Here is a 19,639-nt window from a genome sequence, read left to right as displayed (position 1 = left end):
GATCTAGAACATTAACGATTCCTCTAAATTTCTGAAGACGAACGTCAAGATAATTATCATCAAGTTCACTAGGCTTCAGACTCTAACCTTTCCTCTTTAGTGTACGTCAATGGCAATTAGTTATCTCATAATGTCCGCCCCCGGCAGCTGACTGGTCAGCCTGACGGATTGTCAATCCTCCGGGCCCGGGTTCGATTCCCGGCTGGGTCGGGAAATTTTCTCCGCCCAGGAACTGGGTGTTGTTCTGTCCTCCTCATCATCCTCATCGACTGCAGGTCGCCGAAGTGGCGTCAAATTGAAACACCGGCACCCGGCGAACGGTCTGCCCGACGTGGGGCCCTAGCCATACGATTAAATAAATAAATAAAACTTATCTCATAATTATTATAATTCGTATAATTTATTTATTCCGTACTAGGTGATAAACTGGCATAGCCAAGTGGTGCCAATCTTTTATTAGACAAAAATTGTAATGAAATTTAAGAATATCAATAAATCAAAGTAATTTTATTCGAATGCTTTTAAAACAACAACGTAAAATAATTTAAAAGTTACGTACTCTTAATTTAACACAAAACTTGCCCAAGATAAGCAAAAATAAAAAAAAATGATGAACAATGGGGATGTATGTTTTTCTATTCGAGCATAGCTCAGGGAAAACCAGGGGTAGATAACTACGTCACCTGACTGTTACCCTTGCCTTCTTCTGTCCCTTTCAATCTCTATGTATAAATACGTGTATCTGTGCGTATGTTTGTATATACGTACGTATTTACGTGCGAGTAAAGCAGCGGGAAGATATTCATTAAAAAACTCCAGAAGTTTCCACTGAGTTTGTGCGAGTAAACTTGAAATTGCATGTTACTAGGGCTGTCACCAGTTATTCTAGTGACTGTGTATTCGACACCAACATTTTTTAATTATTATTAGTTTTACATGTCAGCCTCTTTGCACTGCCACTTTCACCCGTATCGCGAGAGGTGAAATAATATCAAGACTGTCACCAATGAAACTAGCGGCCCAGAAAACTATGAAGATGGCCCTATCGTAAGCCATTTTAAGCTATTTTTTACGACACTCCTTTTCCTACTGCATACTCATCCCCAATCGTAATGCGTGAAATGTCATTGGACCTACTGCCATTCAGCCTAATGACCCAGAAAAATGTGGATTTGACACGAATATCCACCGTTTTCGGTTCACTCTTCAACGCAAAAAATGTTATGGAAATAAAATCAGATAACCTGTATTAATTTGTTGTAACATAACACGAAACTGATCTCAAAATTCGATTATTAGGTTTAATTTTCGAACTGCATCCTATACCTGTAATTGTGCCTTTTTTCACTAAATTTTGGGCATCACGCATAAGCTGTCGGCAGCACTGCCTAATCATATTACAATTCCCATAGTGTAGTGTCATCACGTGACCGGGAACATGCTCTGCACATTGTCTTTACGTGATGAGTAGCGTTTTGTTCAAATGTCTTCAGTTTTTAAGAATTACTGTAATCAAGGGGAATTTTACTATCTTTTGGTTCAAAAAAATCAATTTTTTTAAAAAATGGCATTTTTGGACCCATAAAAGTGTTTAGAATCCACCCCTGAAATGGTTTTTCCGAATACGGAACGGAAATGTTCGTTATTCGCGGTTGAACAAAAAATGCACCGCCTGAAATCGGCCTTTTTCACGCACCAGTTTTTTTTCTTTCGGAAGACGAGTTATTGTGCCAGCTCTTCGGAGGAAACACAAAATTCAAATGAAAGTTTGAACGCGTGTGTTTAGAAGTTAGCTCCCAGGCATTTGCATTCTGGTGCGAAGACTTTGGAGATTGCGACTTTCCTGGCAGTGAGCAGCTTCAACGAAGGGTATTCAGCAATTCTGAAGACCATGACAACGGTGGATGTCACCCTGGGACTATTCGACGCAGTTCGCCAAGCATTCGGACGACCACCGGATTCAAGCGGCCGAAAACCGCTTGTTACCGTCCGTACAAGCGGCTCTGGAGCAAAGCAGGACGGCCCAGATCAAGCAGAACGCCCTCTATGAGGAAGAAGAAGGACTAGTTTATGGACCCATAATAGCAGATTGAACGTAAGTTGCATAATATTGCATTAAATGTAGTCAAAACTTCAAACGCGTTTCTCTCGAATTGACTTTTTCTTATCCCGCGGTATGGTAACTTCAAATCTACTGAACGGATTGGCATGATTCTTTGTTTCCGACTAAGCTAACTAAATTGTCTAGGAGTTGTACCACCTTTATTACGATCCATCAACTATAAATATTTTTACTTGGCCGACGAAGTCGAAAAATCGATGAAAAAGACCCTATTTTTTCAAATGACCGCCATTTTGTTTCCTATGGTCCAAATAACTTAAGCGAGGTAAAACTCCTACGGAATCTTATATACTTCGCTAACGTCAACTCAATTTTGATTTCAGACGAGCCGGCTGACCTGGGACATACCACGCGTGGAGATGTACATCGAAATTTTATTTCGTTCCGACGGCACTTTCGCCTTTGCTCTTCGACATTTCCGGTCGAAAAAATTCCAGTTTGTAGAGGAAATATCAATAAACATTTTGACAAAATTTGAAATTGATATCTATAACACATCCCGAGAAAACAATCTCAAGGAACATGCTTTTTTCGGGCCAAAGATAGTAAACCTCCCGTTAAGTGGCTGTGTTTTAATTCCTCTGAGAGAGCTTTCATGAGAACTGGAACTGAAGAAACATATCCACATGTGAAACACAGGGTGGGGCAAATAAAAGTGGTCCAGGCGAAACCATCTGTGGCAGCATTAACGGAGGAGGAAAAGACATATGGTTACTTTCAACAGGATGAAGCACTGCCCATACAACCGGCCGAACCTTGGAGCACATTTAGACAATCTTCGCACCTGACAGAGTCGTTAACAGAGCTCAGTCTGGTCGCGACGCTAACTGCCCACCCAGGTCACCTGATCTGTCAGTGCGCGATTAGTTTGTGTGGGGACCCCTCAGGTCTAAGGTGAGTCGCAACAACCCTCACAATCTTCAAGAGCTGCAGCAGAAAATTTCGGATAACATTGCTGCAATTCCCGCAGTCCATCTTCGATCCGCCGTCAGCAACTTGCTGACCAGGTCCCAAAAGTGCCAAAAGATGGGCCACTTTCATTTACCGTACCCAATACATCCTTATCGACCATGCTAGATACTAGTGGGAAGTTCGTGAGATTTAATATTATTGCAGTGTTTTTAGAATTGCTACCCGGTGGCACGAAGTAATGCTGCGAGAAGGGTAGCCGTGCTATGGACAAACTAAATTAGCAGAAAAATGGTCCGAAGAGCATATTTTGGGAAAATATTGTGCATGGACCACTGACAGAGCCCAGCACTTGGGGCAATAGAAATAAAATTGTGTCTTATGAAGTATTATGTAAGAGCATTAAATTGAAACAGCTCTGCATCCATCTACTCCCGTCCAAAGTTCTCCAAGGTCAGTTTCGAAAAAGTGAAAGCAGATGTGCCCTCGACTCGCAGATCAGAGAGCTTTCTAAAGACACTCACTGTGAATTAGTGCAGAAGTGGAAGGAGGAAACAGCATGGCATAGTATTTAAGAATGTTTTGAACGGTTTTATGGGAAACTGTAAAGAAAAAAATTGAAAGAACTCGTAAGCGATATGAGGTGCTCGTATAAAAGCTATAATATGAAATCTTATTTCTTGCAGCGCGTTGTGGAGATGTGAGAGATGATCTTTGTGATCGCTTTCACCATAGTATTTCACTGATGGGGCAAATGTTCATAGGGAAGTGGGGTCCCGCCGTGTTAAGTGATTGCTGGATGGGGGAAAATTGTAGAACAGAGCCATCTTTACATGGTAGTCCCTTGGCATAGTCACCTCACTCTCAGGAGAGCTAGAACTATCTTACGACTACGATAGAATTTTCATTTTCAGTCAGTAAGTAATACGTGCGTCGAGTTTCGTCGAACTGCTCCAGACCTTCCAAAATGATGTGGATTTTTAAGAGTACCTGTCGTTAACTAATGCTTCCGAATTAATTTTTTTTATTTAACAGGACAAACGTTATTAACGTTATACGTCTTTATTCTTCATGTGGTCTCGCGGTAGCGTTCTCGCTTCCCGAGCCTGGGGTCCCGGGTTCGATTCCCGGCGGGGTCAGAGATTTTCACCTGCCAAGATATGACTGGGTGTTGTGTCGTCTTCAGAATCGTCATTCATTCCCATTAAGGTCGGAGGAAGGCAATGGCAAGCCACCTCCACTAGGACCTTGCCTAGTACGGCGGTGCGGGTCTCCCGCATCGTTCCCTACGCCCTGTTACGGAGTATGGGACTTCATCATCATCATTCTTCATGTCTACATATCTCCAACGCTCTGTCACTAGAAGACTCCGAATTGTAGAGTGTAATATGACGGTGTGTAACGTAACTATGTCGGTACCTGAGGAACAGCGTCCTGTAATCGAGTTTCGAATTCGAAGGGATCGCCCATATACGCAGCATCCTCTCCTTCAGTATTAAAATTCCAGACCACACACGGAAGCTGGATCATCTGTAACGATCGGAAGTCTTGGGTTAACTGTCCTCGATCATCCTCCTCCATACAGTCCCGACTTGGACCCATCTGATTTTCATCTGTTTGCAGAACTTAAAGAACAGCTTCGAGGACTTCATTTTAATAGTGATGGAGCGGAGAAAACATAAAAGAGTCGTGGCTCCGTCACTAAAGTCAAACATTCTACAGTGACAGGTTAAAAAAAAAATGGCCTCTCGTTAGGAGAAATGTGTTCGTCGCCAGGGTGACTATGTCCTCTGCTGCTCCTTATTCATGAGAAGACCTCCCACTTAACGTTCAGCAAGCTGAACCAGTACTCTTTCCAGATGACACGAGTGTTATAATAAATCCCATTCCAGAGAAAAGCAGCTGAAGATATTGTTAAGGATGTCTTTCAAAGAATTATTAAGTGGTTCTCAGAAAATTGACTCTCCATTAATTTTGAAAACACTCACTATATCCAGTTCTGTACACCGAATAGAGTCATACCGACAATTGATGTAGCGTATGAGCAGGGCTCAGTTAACAGGGTAGATTTCTCCAAATTTTTGGGTGTTCACGTTGATGACAACTTGAACTGGAAGAAGCATATTACTGAACTTCTCAAATAACTAAGTTCAGTTTGTTTCGCTCTTCGTATAATAGCCAGTCTTGGCAATAAACAGATCACCCTTCTAACGTACTTTGCATATTTCCACTCAATAATGTCTTATGGAATGGTTTTCTGGGGCAATTCACCACTTAAACATAAAGTATTGATTGCACAAAAGAGAGCAGTGAGAATAATTAGTGGTGTTCACCCAAGGACGTCATGTAGGCACCTTTTCAAGGAGATAGATATTTTAACTGCAACATCAGAGTACATATATTCGCTAATGAAATTCGTTACAAATAATCCATCTCAATTCGCGAAGAACAGTGATGTTCATACGTACAACACTAGAGGGAAAAATGACCTTTCCTATCCGTTATTGAAGCTGTCAGTTCCTCAAAAAGGAGTACATTATTCAGCAACAAAAATCTTTGATCATTTGCCCAACAACATAAAGTGTCTGGCAGGAAGCAGATCAAGTTTTAAATCTAGCTTAAAAACATTTCTTTTGGACAACTTCATCTACTCCATGGACGAGTTTCTGTTTCAGAAATGGTAAAAAAAGATCCTCTAAATGTAGTTGCATGTGCAGAACTAAAAATTTCAGTAATATTAACAAAAAAAATGTTCAAATGTGTGTGAAATCTTATGGGACTTAACTGCTAAGGTCATCAGGCCCTAAGCTTACACACCACTTAACCTAAATTATCCTAAGGACAAACACAAACACCCATGCCCGAGGGAGGACTCGAACCTCCGCCGGGACCAGCCGCACAGTAATATTAATATTAGCACTATTCATGTGTGTATATGTATCTTGTAATCTGAGTTGTACCACATCATATCGATAAAATAATCGGGAAAATGATCTACGGAACATGAGATAACTAAAACTAAACTAAAACTAATTACATGTGTAGACCTGAAGAATAAAGACGTAGAATGTTAATAACGTTTGTTTTGATTAAAGAACTTTAATTGTTTGCACTTAAATATTCGGAAGCATTACATTCCAGCACGCTGTCATACATAGCTCTACAATGAACTCCAATCCTCTCTTAGAGGACTTTAAGCTGTCTCTCACCACAGTTCTTTTCTCCAGTTATTAAGACATCATTGCATGAATATTGCTTGGTGAAAATTGCTCTAGGCGCTCCAGGGCTGGAAAAAATAATTACATTTTTATTTGTATAAATAGTGGAAATCTGCAGTGGCATTGCAGTTAAAGTGGAACACAATGTCTGAAAAGAGGAACGTATCGCAACATTTTGCAACCATGACTTTATCCGTATAGATTCCTACAAAACTACTGAGCTGTATGTCAGCAGTGAAGAGAAAAGAAAGTAGTCTAAAAGCCACAAACTCAACGATCTCTTGTTTACTCCCTGGCTTGGTGTAAATTCCAGTGATGTTACTTGTGCAAATGGCATAACTTGAAAATTAAATTTCTTCGATACCGATCAGAAGTCATAAAAATCTGTATTGTAGAACTGTATTGGGGGAAGAGAATTTTTCGGTCCATACTTTTTAGTAATAGTACGAGTCCAGCACGAGGGAAGAACTCATTTTCTATCATGGCTTTTTCAATAACACTGTGTGTACTACCAACCTCCTGAATGCATTAATGTCCAGGCACCGATTAAATCACTGTAATTTTATTCGCATGATGATTTTCGCTGAAGAAATTTAAAAAAGCACCGGAAATAAAGGAATTCTGGTTCTGCGGATCGCAGGAATCGTTCCATGTGAACAGCTCAGTAAAATGGTGTTCACCATTTACTTTCTCTAGAACTGATTTAAAGGCACTAGGAAGAACATTACCGGATCAGCCAGACAATGCTTTTGGCAACAAAGCACAATACTCAGTTTTACTGCTTGAATAATGAATTGTTTTACCTTTTTTTAAAGCGTACTATCTTCTACATTTAGACATGAGAGTACATTCCGCAGTTAAAAGTCAAGCGCAAGAACGGACTACTGTTCCTTGTGTCCATCTCTGTGTTTTCAAATCGCTTCATTTTCTTTAATATGTTTCAACATTTTTTTTCCAAACTTTCGGTGAGTCTTTTGCAAATACTTGACACTTTATATTGTTCACATAGGTCCCACCGATCAGATTTTCTGCCACTGAATCCTACACTGAATTCCGTGAGAGAAATATGCCTATAAATACTATACCTGTCTGATGTTTTAACTTTTTCTAAACGCTAATCTTCATAAAGAGAATACATTTTAAAAAGAAATAAATTTGAATGAGGGTATCTTCTTGTCGTTCGAGCTCTGCAATTGTAAGACTCTACAATTGGAAAAGGATTTATATCTCATCATCATCATCATTTAAGACTGATTATGCCTTTCAGCGTTCAGTCTGGAGCATAGTCCCCCTTATAAAATTCCTCCATGATCCCCTATTCAGTGCTAACATTGGTGCCTCTTCTGATGTTAAGCCTATTACTTCAAAATCATTCTTAACCAAATCCAGGTACCTTCTCCTTTTTCTGCCCCGACTCCTCCTACCCTCTACTGCTGAACCCATGAGTCTCTTGGGTAACCTTGCTTCTCCCATGCGTGTAACATCACCCCACCATCTAAGCCTGTTCGCCCTGACTGCTACATCTATAGAGTTCATTCCCAGTTTTACTTTGATTTCCTCATTGTGGACACCCTCCTGCCATTGTTCTCATCTACTAGTACCTGCAATCACCCTAGCTACTTTCATATCCGTAACCTCAACCTTGTTGATAAGGTAACCCGAATCCACCCAGCTTTCGCTCCCATACAACAAAGTTGCTCGAAAGTTTGAACGGTGCACAGATAACTTAGTCTTGGTACTGACTTCCTTCTTGCAGAAGAGAGTAGATTGTAGCTCAGCGCTCACTGCATTAGCTTTGCTACACCTCGTTTCCAGTTCTTTCACTATGTTGCCATCCTGTGAGCATATGCATCCTAAGTACTTGAAACCGTCCACCTGTTCTAACTTTGTTCCTCCTATTTGGCACTCAATCCGTTTATATCTCTTTCCCACTGACATTACTTTCGTTTCGGAGATGCTAATCTTCATACCACAGTCCTTACATTTCTGATCTAGCTCTGAAATATTACTTTGCAAACTTTCAATCGAATCTGCCATCACAACTAAGTCATCGGCATATGCAAGACTGCTTATTTTGTGTTCACATATCGTAATCTCACCCAGCCAGTCTATTGTTTTCAACATATGATCCATAAATAATATGAACAACAGTGGAGACAGGTTGCAGCCTTGTCTTACCCCTGAAACTACTCTGAACCATGAACTCAATTTACCGTCAACTCTAACTGCTGCCTGACTACCCATGTAAAGACCTTTAATTGCTTGCAAAAGTTTGCCTCCTATTCCATAATCTCGTAGAACAGACAATAACTTCCTCCTAGGAACCAGGTCATATGCCTTTTCTAGATTTATAAAGCATAGATACAATTCCCTGTTCCACTCATAACACTTCTCCATTATTTGCCGTAAGCTAAAGATCTGGTCCTGACAACCTCTAAGAGGCCTAAACCTACACTAATTTTCATCCAATTGGTCCTCAACTAATACTCACACTTTCCTTTCAACAATACCTGAGAAGATTTTACCCACAACGCTGATTAAAGAGATACCTCTGTAGTTGTTACAGTCTTTTCTGTTTCCATGTTTAAAGATTGGTGTACAGAAAATAAACAATTTTTTCAGCCTTCAGTTGCAACTGAAGGCTGAAAAAAAATTGTTTATTTTCTGTACATCTCACAGTTGCTGACACGCTGCAATATGTTAAAGATTTGTAAAGATTGGTGTGATTACTGCTTTTGTCCAGTCTGATGGAACGTGTCCCGACTCCCAGGCAATTTCAATTATCCTGTGTAGCCATATAAGACCTGACATTCCACTGTATTTGATGAGTTCCGACTTAATTTCACCCACCCCAGCCGCTTTATTGCACTGCAATCTATTGACCATTTTCTCCACTTCCTCAAATGTGATCCTATTTCCATCATCGTTCCTATCCCATTGTACTTCGAAATCTGAAACATTACTGATCGTATTTTCACCTACATTGAGCAACTCTTCAAAATGTTCCTTCCATCTGCCCAAGGAATCCACAGGATTCACCAGCAGTTTTCCTGACCTGTCCAAAATACTTGTCATTTCCTTCTTACCTGCCTTTCGAAGACTGCTAATTACACTCCAGAATGGTTTTCCAGCAGCTTGACCCAAAGTCTCCAACCTGTTTCCAAAGTCTTCCCAAGATTTCTTCCTGGATGGTGCAATTATCTGTTTGGCTTTGTTTCTTTCTTCAACGTAACTTTCTCTGTCTACCTGAGTTCTAGCATGTAGCCATTTTTGATACGCCTTCTTTTTCCTTTTACAGGCTGCCTTGACTCTGTCATTCCACCAAGCTGTTTGCTTCATCCTACCTTTACACACTAATGTTCCAAGACATTCTGTAGCCACTTCTAGTACTGTGTCCCTGTACCTTGTCCATTCCTTTTCCAATGACTGTAATTGACTACCTTCAACTAACTGGTATCTTTCTGAGATCACTGTTATGTACTTGTGCCTGATTTCCTTATCCTGAAGTTTCTCCACTCTTATCCTCCTACATACGGACCTGACCTCCTGCACTTTCGGCCTCACAATCCCAATTTCACTGCAGATTAAATAATGATCAGTGTCATCAAAGAATCCCCTGAATACACGTGTGCCCCCCACAGCCTTCCTGAATCCCTGATCTGTTGTTATGTAGTCAATGACAGATCTGGTTCCCCTGCCTTCCCAAGTATACCGGTGAATGTTCTTATGTTTAAAAAAGGAGTTTGTGATTACTAAGCCCATACTGGCACAGAAATCCAAGAGTTGTTTCCCGTTCCTGTTGTCCTCCATATCCTCTCCAAATTTACCCATAACCTTTTCATAGCCTTCTGTTCGATTTCCAATCCTGGCATTGAAATCACCCATGAGCAGAACACTGTCCTTGTCCTTTACTCTAACAATTACATCACTGAGTGCCTAATAAAAACTATCCATCTTATCTTGATCTGTCCCTTCACAATGCGAATATACTGACATAATCCTAATTTTATTGCTAGACACTGTCAAATCTATCCACATCAGTCGTCTGTTTACATACCTTATTGCAACTACGCTGGGTTCCATTTCTCTCCTGATGTAAAGCCCTACACCCCATTGTGCTATTCCTGCTTTGACTCCTGACAGGTAGACCTTGTATTCTCCCACTTCCTCTTCTTTCTCACCCCTTACCCGAATGTCACTAACTGCTAAAACGTCCAACCCCATCTTACTTGCAGCCTCTGCCAGCTCTACCTTCTTCCCAGAGTAGCCCCCATTGATATAGCTCCCCATCTCATTACCATTTGTTTGCCAAGTCGTACCTTAGGAGTCCCTGGTTTGTCAGTTAGAGGTGGGACTCCGTCACCTCCAAAGGTCCGAGGCATTTTGCTCTGATTGTTGCCAGCATCATATTTAAAGTACCAGGGAAGCAGGTTGCTAGCCTTACTTGCCCCGAGTCCCATTGAGTTTTACCCCTAACGGTTGAGGGACCAACCGGTGGATTTGGTAGTCTTTGCCGTACGAGCACAAAGGTGACCACGACTCAGAATATGTCCGAGATGCCCAGCCTTATTCCAAAGTAACTGGTATCCCGACTGTCGGGACCACTTACTTGGCCACTCATACGTTGCCCGTGGTTCATGAACTAGGACATGACTACAGGAACCCACACCATGAACCACGGATTTATATGTTATTTCTAAAAAAAAAAAACACTCCGTCTTCAGGCCACGAGTGGCCTACCGGGACCATCCGACCGCCGTGTTATCCTCAGAGGAGGATGCGGATAGGAGGGACGTGGGGTCAGCACACTGCCTTCCCGGTCGTTATGATGGTATTCTTGACTGAAGCCGCTACTATTCGGTCGAGTAGCTCCTCAATTGGCATTACGAGGCTGAGTGCACCCCGAAAAATGGCAACAGCCCATGGCGGCTGGATGGTCACCCATCCAAGTGCCGGCCACGGCCAACAGCGCTTAACTTCGGTGATCTCACGGGAACCGGTGTATCCACTGCGGAAAGGCCGTTGCCTTATATGTTGTTTCACAGATACTTTTTCAAACTTACAAAAGCTTGCAAGAAATATTCTGATTCACGCCTCTGTTGTCCTTGTTTTTATTGGTATAGTATACTACTTTTTGTGAAATGAAGAGTATCCCTAGAAATTATTTCTTGCATACCCAGGTACACTACACAAGCGGGAAACCAGAACAACAATATCTTTAATGATTTACAAACAGCCCGCCGGAGTGGCCCAGCGGTTCTAGGCGCTACAGTCTGGAACCGCGCGACCGCTACGGCCGCAGGTTCGAATCCTGCCTCGGGCATGGATGTGTGTGATGTCCTTAGTTAGGTTTAAGTAGTTCTAAGTCCTAGGCGACTGATGACCTCAGAAGTTAAGTCCCATAGGGCTCAGAGCCATTTGAGCCATTTGCGAACATTACAAACAATGTCGAGTTGCCGAAGCGATGGTTCTGAACTCCCTCATTAGAGCGCTTTGGTATGACAAAGTTCCAACTGAGCACTTGGAACTCTGTCATTCATAGCTGAAATTCGTCTGCAGAGGCACGCATTTGAATTAGGTTAGAACCTTCTCGTCTCAACAAATCAAACGAAGTGATAACAATTGGAACTTCGGCGCTCTTGTTACTCTGCCGTTTCGCCACAGGTTGCGGTACGAGTACGTTCTACATGTAGCAGAAAAGATATGAACCAGTCACATCAGCAACTCATTTTCTTCGATTTTGTCAGCTGGATCCTTGTCTTTCCAAAGTCGATGTACTGGTGGATTATTCCATGCTGTTTGTCCTCTATGTCCTAGTACATAGCATGTAGTAGCCGTAGAGTGGTGATGTGCCAGTGTCTCAGTAAGACATGACCACACGTTGTCAAGCGATTTGAGGTTTGGAGAACGTGTTGGCCAGGACAAAAGTCCAACACTCTCTGTATTGAGGTAAGTCAGGACAGTTTGGACGATAACGACAGGGTGGTCTCCAACGTAGGGCACAGCCATCGGCCTTGACACCTCATAAATGCAACTGCTGCTCTCCAAACTACCAGCTGTGTGAACCAGAGGTGATCGTCTCGTGCACCCAGTAGTACTCTGTACCATGACGCGAGATACTGGGGGCAACGTTAGTTCTCCTCATAGTCTCCACACACGCGTCCATCGTACTTCTGTACGAACAACCAGGACTTGTCTGAGAAGACGGGTCGATGTCACTCCTGTATCCAGTATTACGGTTGGGCTCATAACTGTTAGAGCGCCTCTCTTTGCGGAAGCGTGCAAGGAAACTCCCTACCAATGGTTGCCATGCTGACTGTCGGTGGAACTCCACACGTCGTTGTCGTATTGTTAGTGTGGATACTTGTCTTGCGCGGGAAAGCGAACAATACGTCAGTCCTTTCTGGCGCTACTCGGGCGGGGCTATTGAGGCCCGACATGGCGCTCAGACTAGTACTCCTGAACCTCATCGATTCCATAATGGCATGACCGTATGGGATCCCGACCAATACGAGCAGCAGTATTGCGAAATGATAAACTACAGTCGCCGAGAGGTTCTAGGCGCTTCAGTCCGGAACCGCGCTGCTGCTACGGTCGCAGGTTCGAATCTTGCCTCAGGCATGGATGTGTGTGATGTCCTTAGGTTAGTTAGGTTTGAGTAGTTCTAAGTCTAGGGGACTGATGACCTCAGATGTTGAGTCCCATAGTGCTTAGAGCCATTTTTAAACTTCAGTCTCGATACACCACGATCCTGCCACTGTCAAATTCCAAAACGTACTGTTAGACCCTTTTCTTCCTACACGACGCATAACATGTTCTTCTCATAAACAGCCATCCACATTTGCAGAACACATAAGAGAACATAACCACAAACCAACCACTAGAGAAGGAGACATGAAAGCAACTGGAATCAACAATAAAAAGTGCCTCCTAACTCTGCAAGAAAATTACGACATACAGAAAACCAAAGCAGAAAGGAAAACCCTGTTGAATGATGAAGTACACATGCCAAACAATTCATTGTTTACTCTAATAGACAAAATAAAGGAATAACGCTTCCAAAGAGGATTAATATAATAATAATAATAATAATAATACCAACCAATATAATAATAATACCACCCGACATCTTTTCACTGACTTATCCATGAACCCCTCCACAGAACATTGAAACGAAAAGTCAAATCAGCTGTCATCAAAACTTTCAACCACTCCCTAACAGCTGTTACATTCATATTCAATATTCTACAACTCAAACCAACATCCCCCCCCCCCCCCCCAAATGACACACACACAATCAAGTTGTTTTTGAACATACACTTCGTTATGTTGGCAACATGTAGTTAAAGAAAGCAAAGAAGAGGAAAGACATGATGAAGTTACAATATTTACGTTGTTAAAAGCACAGTGTTCGAACAAACAGCTGTATCAAGCAGCAAAAGAATAACAGTACACCATAAAAAAGAAGGAGAAACATGGTGAACAGTGTGAAAAAGTTCTGAATACAAAATTTTGCTTATGTGTCGGAAATAAAGTAGTAATGCAACCTCCAGACCAGATAAGAGGAAATGCAGATCACAGCAAACTGCAAGTAATTACTTATTTACACAAAAAATCGCGACTTGAACTGCTTGATAATCTAAAAATAACAAAATTGTATCGTTATAGATCCCGTTGAAGATGCCTTAGAGGAAGAAAAAAGTGAAACGCGTCCGGGGAAAATAAACAAGAAAACGCGGTTTTATTTACAAAACAAGTATTCATATGTTGCTTCTGAAACAGGAACCTACTGCGTAATCTTTCCATATCTACAGAGTGTGTATGGCGTTACTGCTACTTGCTTTGTGTAGTTGGACCGGAACACTGATCATTCCCATCTTCAAGCATGTAGTAGACTTCATAGCAGTTTGACGTTGTTACACGCCCCCTCCTCGGCGTTGCACTTTTCACGGCCAGTAGTATATTATGAAAACTGTCTCATGTAAGTATGATAATGTAACATGGACCTGCCACGGCAACTAGAGGAGCTATACGCAGTGGTTTAGAATCCTGAGCTATAACACATTACTTGTTATGTATAATACTAAATATTTTTCTGTTTTCAAAATTTTCATAGTCTCCTGTTTTCATTTTTAAAAGTTCTTATCAGTTTTCTTTTAATTGTAGTGCCTGGCAAAACAAGTGAAACAACCAGAAGGGGGGAGGGGGGGGGGGAGGAAACGAAATAAAACTTCACGTGTTGGAAGGTTTATGGCGTTGTTTTCAAAACTGAGCCAAATTTACAAAGAACTTGGCATGATCAACCCACTTATCAATATGACGTTGCACCCCTCTAGCCCAGATACGTGAGCTGATTCGGTTGGGATGGGTGTCATAAAGCTGTTGCATCCTCTCCTGAGACAAGCTAGCCCACACGTGTTGTAACAGGTCTTTGATATCCTGGATACTGACACTGGGACGGAGTTGACGTCTTGCTGGTCAAGGGAGTACCTCAACATCTTGCAGACAGTTCATAGAGACACTGCCATGTATGCCTGACCATTGTCCGGCACCACGATACTGTCGCAGAGATAACAAGTGGGGACGCAGGAAGGTCGTGGCTTATCGTTGTGACCTTGGGATGTTGTCAATCATTGCCAGTTGTAATATTTCTGGCTTATTCAGCCGTCATATTAGGCTCCAGGAAGCTATTCCGAGGGCAGTGGAGATGCAAGAAGCATAGAGATGACGCAATGTGGGATGAGGTACCGGCGACAGATGTCAGATTCGGTACCATTACCGTGAGAAAGACCGCCTGCATGATGCTGCTGCTCTGTGATTGGCTGCTGTGTTCGGCGGTAGGGCGCCAAAACGTTAAACTTTAGTTGCTATTATTAATTAAACCTGCATCCAAATTACTTCATTTTTTAAATAAACATCTCTCAACAGCCAGCTATCAATCAGTCATTTCAAAATTATTAAAATCAACGTATTACTAAAACAAAAGACTGACGATATTACTGCCGATGCACTTCGGTGGCGTTCGGGTCACGACTTGCTGGCTTGGCGCGCGAAGTGTCTCGGGCAGTCCGGCTCTCCAGTTCTGACCGTTCCAGTAGACAACATGTTGTCTGTTATAGCAGTATTTTTTTCATGCAATTTTATTTACTACAGTTCCGACCGTCACTAGGTACAGACATGTTGTCTGTAATAGTAGTATTTGATTCATGTAATTTTATTCTCCAGTTCTGACGGTTCCAGTAGACAGACATGTTGTCTGTGGCGGGATGTATTTCATATTATTTTACCCAGATATAATGACTGTGGAAAGATATGTTCAATACGTTGTGATCAAGAATAGTTTCTCGTGTCTATATCAATAAAATCGTGAGTGGCATCCCAAATGAGTTATAGTTTATTCGTAGCAGCAGTTCATTGCGAAGTTAATTTCAGCCTCAATAAAAAGAATCCACGATCTGCGTGCTGTTTTCTGCGCTGGGGACATCATCATCATGAAGACAGCAGGTTAGTGAAGTGTACAAGAACTTATGTATTCCATACAGGGCAGTGGAAACAACTAGGCACCTCACGTGTACTACATGCACAGTACAAATGTGCTCAGTGACACGTCATCTGCAGTAATGCAGAGGAGGTAAAGAAGGATGAAAGTATTAACACTATCTCACTTTTATTCCTTTTTTCTTACCGTACAGTCGCGACCTGAAGTCGTAACCGATGCGTCTCCACATCGGGACACCAGACGTAACCGTCATGGTTTCCTTTGAAAAGGAACGGCCGACTTCCTTCCCCCACTTTACCTGACTCGATGACTCGATGAGCCCGATGACCTCGCTGTTTGGTCCTCCTCCTCGAATCAACCAATCAACCAACAACAGACGTAACACCGCAGTGCCTCTCCAAAACTTTAGAAGTTCGGGATCTTTATCTACACTGAAGCGCCAAAGTAACTGGTACAAGCATGCGTATTCAAATATATATATATATATATATATATATATATATATATATATATATATATATATATATATATACATATATATATATATATATAAACAGCCAAAATACGGCGCTGCGGTCGGTAACGCCTATATAAGACAATAAGTGTCTGGTGCAGTTGTTAGATCGGTTACTGCTGCTACAATAGTAGGTTATCAAGATGAGGAATGTGGTATTACAGTCGGCGCAAGAGCGATGGATCACAGAATCTCCGAGGTAGCGATGAAGTGGGGATTTTCCCATACGACCATATCACGAGTGTAGTGTGAATACCAGGAATCCGGTAAAACATCAAATCTCCGACATCGCTGCGGCTGGAAAAAGATCCTGCAAGAACGGTACCAACGACGACTGAGGAGAATCCTTCAACGTGACAGAAGTGCAACTCCTCCGCAAATTGCTGCTGAATTCAGTGCTGGGCCATCAACAAGTGTCAGCGGGCGAACCATTCCACGCAACATCATCGATGCGGGCTTTCGGAGCCAGGCCCACTCGTGTACCCTTGATGGCTGCTCGACATAAAGCTTTACACCTCGCCAGGGCCTTCAACACCGACATTGGACTGTCGATGACTGGAAACATGTTGCCTAGTTTGACGAGTCTCGTTTCAATTTGTATCGAGCGAATGGACGTGTACGGGTATGGAGACAACCTCACGGATCCATGGACCCTGTATGTCAGCAGGGGCTGTTCAAGCTGGTGGAGGCTCTGTGATGGTGTGGAGCGTGAGATACGGCTCTGACGGATGACATCTACTTAAGAATCCTGTCTGATCAGCTGCATCCATTCATATGCATTGTGCATTTCGACGGACTTAGGCAATTCCATCAGAAGAATGCGACACCCCACACGTCCAGAATTGCTGCCGATTGGCTCCAGGAACACTCTTCTGAGTTTAAACACTTCCGCTGGCCACCAAACTCCCCAGACATGAACATTATTCGGCATATCTGGAATGCCTTGCAACGTGCTGTTCAAAAGAGATCTCCACCCCCTCGTATCCTTACGGATTTATTGATAGCCCTGCAGGATTCATGATGTCAGTCCAACACTACTTTAAACATTAGTCGAGTCCATGACACGTCGTGTTACGGCACTTCTGCGTGCTCGAGGGGCCCTACACGATATTATGCAGGTGTACCAGTTCGTTTGGCTCTTCAGTATATATCACGGTCATACTCGCCGATGATGATATCCGGGATAGGGCAGAACTGCGATTCATCGCTGAACACAATGCGACGCCATTCGTCACTGTAGCACTCCATACATCGACATTTGTTTTGAGGTGTTAAGAGGAGCCTGTACATGGGACGGCAAATCCCTAGTACGGCTGTTGCTAGTCTCCGAAAAATGGTCCATTGGAGCGGGAGGACACAGTATGTTGCAGAGAGTCCGTTACATGTTCTCGGATGTCAGGTGCACATGTGAAGGGACTGTGATGTTCTTTGTCCACAATATGAGAACCTCCCACTTGGTAGGCAGATGTGGTCGACCGGAAGCTTGGGGACGAGTATGCCTGCCCTTGCTTCCCAGTGCAGTCCGACATCTCGATAATGTGGCATCCGAATTAGGGTTGTTGATGAAATATCCATAATCTACATATAGATACTTTCCGTAACATATCGATATACATCGGCTATATTTTTCACCGATATATCTATATCGAAAGGGAAATATCGAGAGCCGATAATTTTTTTGCAATTTTTGGTAAATATTTGAAACTGTTATTTTTAAATTGTAGTAGAACATAATTTTACTCTCATTTTGTGAAGGAGTCTTACTACTTTTGGAGTTTTCATCACTTTCAGTCTTCCTGTTTGACTGCGTGAAGCATGTATAGATGGTAACAAAGAAGAAGTCCGACTGCATTGGGGTGTGTCGGCGTGAGTGGAATAACAAGATTTCTCATGTGAAGAAATAACACACCAGTTGCGTAAAAAACAATTTTAACACAACTTGTTTGCTATTTCATCACATTGGAATTCTTCAAAAGCAATTGCTGCAAATGATGAACAAAAATCTAAATGACAAGATTGGCCTTTACGACGGGCGGTGGTGTGTGTGTGTGCTGGGAGCGGGGGGGGGGGGGGGGGGGGGGGATACTGACGTCATTGGTGCTACCAGCAGAAACTGCAACACTTAACTTGACCACGAAATTTTGACACTACAACTGCTAGGTCGCTGGCGTTTGCAGGAATGAAAAAACAGGGAAGTCGACATGAAGCTTTCCGAACAAATTCGGTATGTGAGGAAACGGAACGACGAATCCATCGGACACCTTTTACTGTGTTACTTACGTGCAGTTACCATTGTTAGCAAAGCAGTTATGGCCAAGCGTGAACGTGCATCGTTTTCCTTTCAACTCTTGCTGTATGGGGAATAAGGTTGCTGCTAGCTTGTTGTTATACAGAATGTGTAATAATAAATCAGTACTTAAATATATAGCTCTAAAACCGGCAGTGTATCTGTAATGCGCAGCCGATATTTTTATAGGCCCTAACGAGGACCCATCGATATATTGAAGGTCGATAATGATGTTTTCTTATATATCGATATATCGGAATCCCGATTTTTTTAAAAAGTATCGATAGTCCTAATGCGAACAACCCACAAATACATATATATTGCACGATCTGACCAGCCGGTCAATGGATACCTTCTTTGAGGCACGCTTAAATCTCTGTCAGGCGCTGTTAGTCCTGTCTCACCCGTGTACGCTGCATCTCCTTGTCCTTCATAGCGATTACTCAATATCTGACACTTTTGACGTTCCTTACGTATCCTACCAGGCCTAAATTACATTACATTAGATGTACTTTTCGTTCCAATAGATCCATAGTGAGAAGATCCTTCAGGATGTAGAACATGTCAGAAAAACAAGAATTTGCAATAAATATTTACAATGAAAACCAAATATGCTTATGCACCTTCCACAGATTCAAAGTGAAAAAAATTATAAAAATATTTTCGTTTAAAATGGAATAAACAACTTGTCACAAAACATTTAAATTTTCGATACACTGAGGTGCGTATGATATTCTTGAGCAATAGTAGCCACGCATCATCAAACAGGAAAATCAATTCACTATACTTATTTACAATGATTGCATTACTCCACTGAAACATTACATCACTGTACTTGCTGATACTCGTATTCTTTATATTATTGGTAACATATGCACATCACTTGGTTATACTAAAAAATTCGTCAATGGCGTAGAAGGAGGCCACCACTAAAGCCTTTATGCCCCTCTTAAACTGAAGTTTGTTAGTTGTTAACCTTTTTATGGCTGCTGGCTAGTTTTGGAAAAAGTATGTTCCTGAATAATGGTCATCTTTCTGGACCAAAGTAAGTGACTTACATGTTTGTGAAGATTGTTCTTATTTATACTGT

The 19,639-nt window shown here is 42.1% G+C and overlaps 1 pseudogene; it reads right to left on the bottom strand.

Annotated features, from left to right (window-relative positions):
- Positions 1 to 11,159: 11,159 nt before the first annotated feature.
- Positions 11,160 to 11,276, bottom strand: LOC126472070 (5S ribosomal RNA; annotated as a pseudogene).
- Positions 11,277 to 19,639: the final 8,363 nt, after the last annotated feature.

Source organism: Schistocerca serialis, chromosome 3, assembly GCF_023864345.2.
Source record: "Schistocerca serialis cubense isolate TAMUIC-IGC-003099 chromosome 3, iqSchSeri2.2, whole genome shotgun sequence".
Classification (NCBI taxonomy): Eukaryota; Metazoa; Arthropoda; class Insecta; order Orthoptera; family Acrididae; genus Schistocerca; species Schistocerca serialis.
This window is presented reverse-complemented; position numbering and strand designations above follow the sequence as displayed.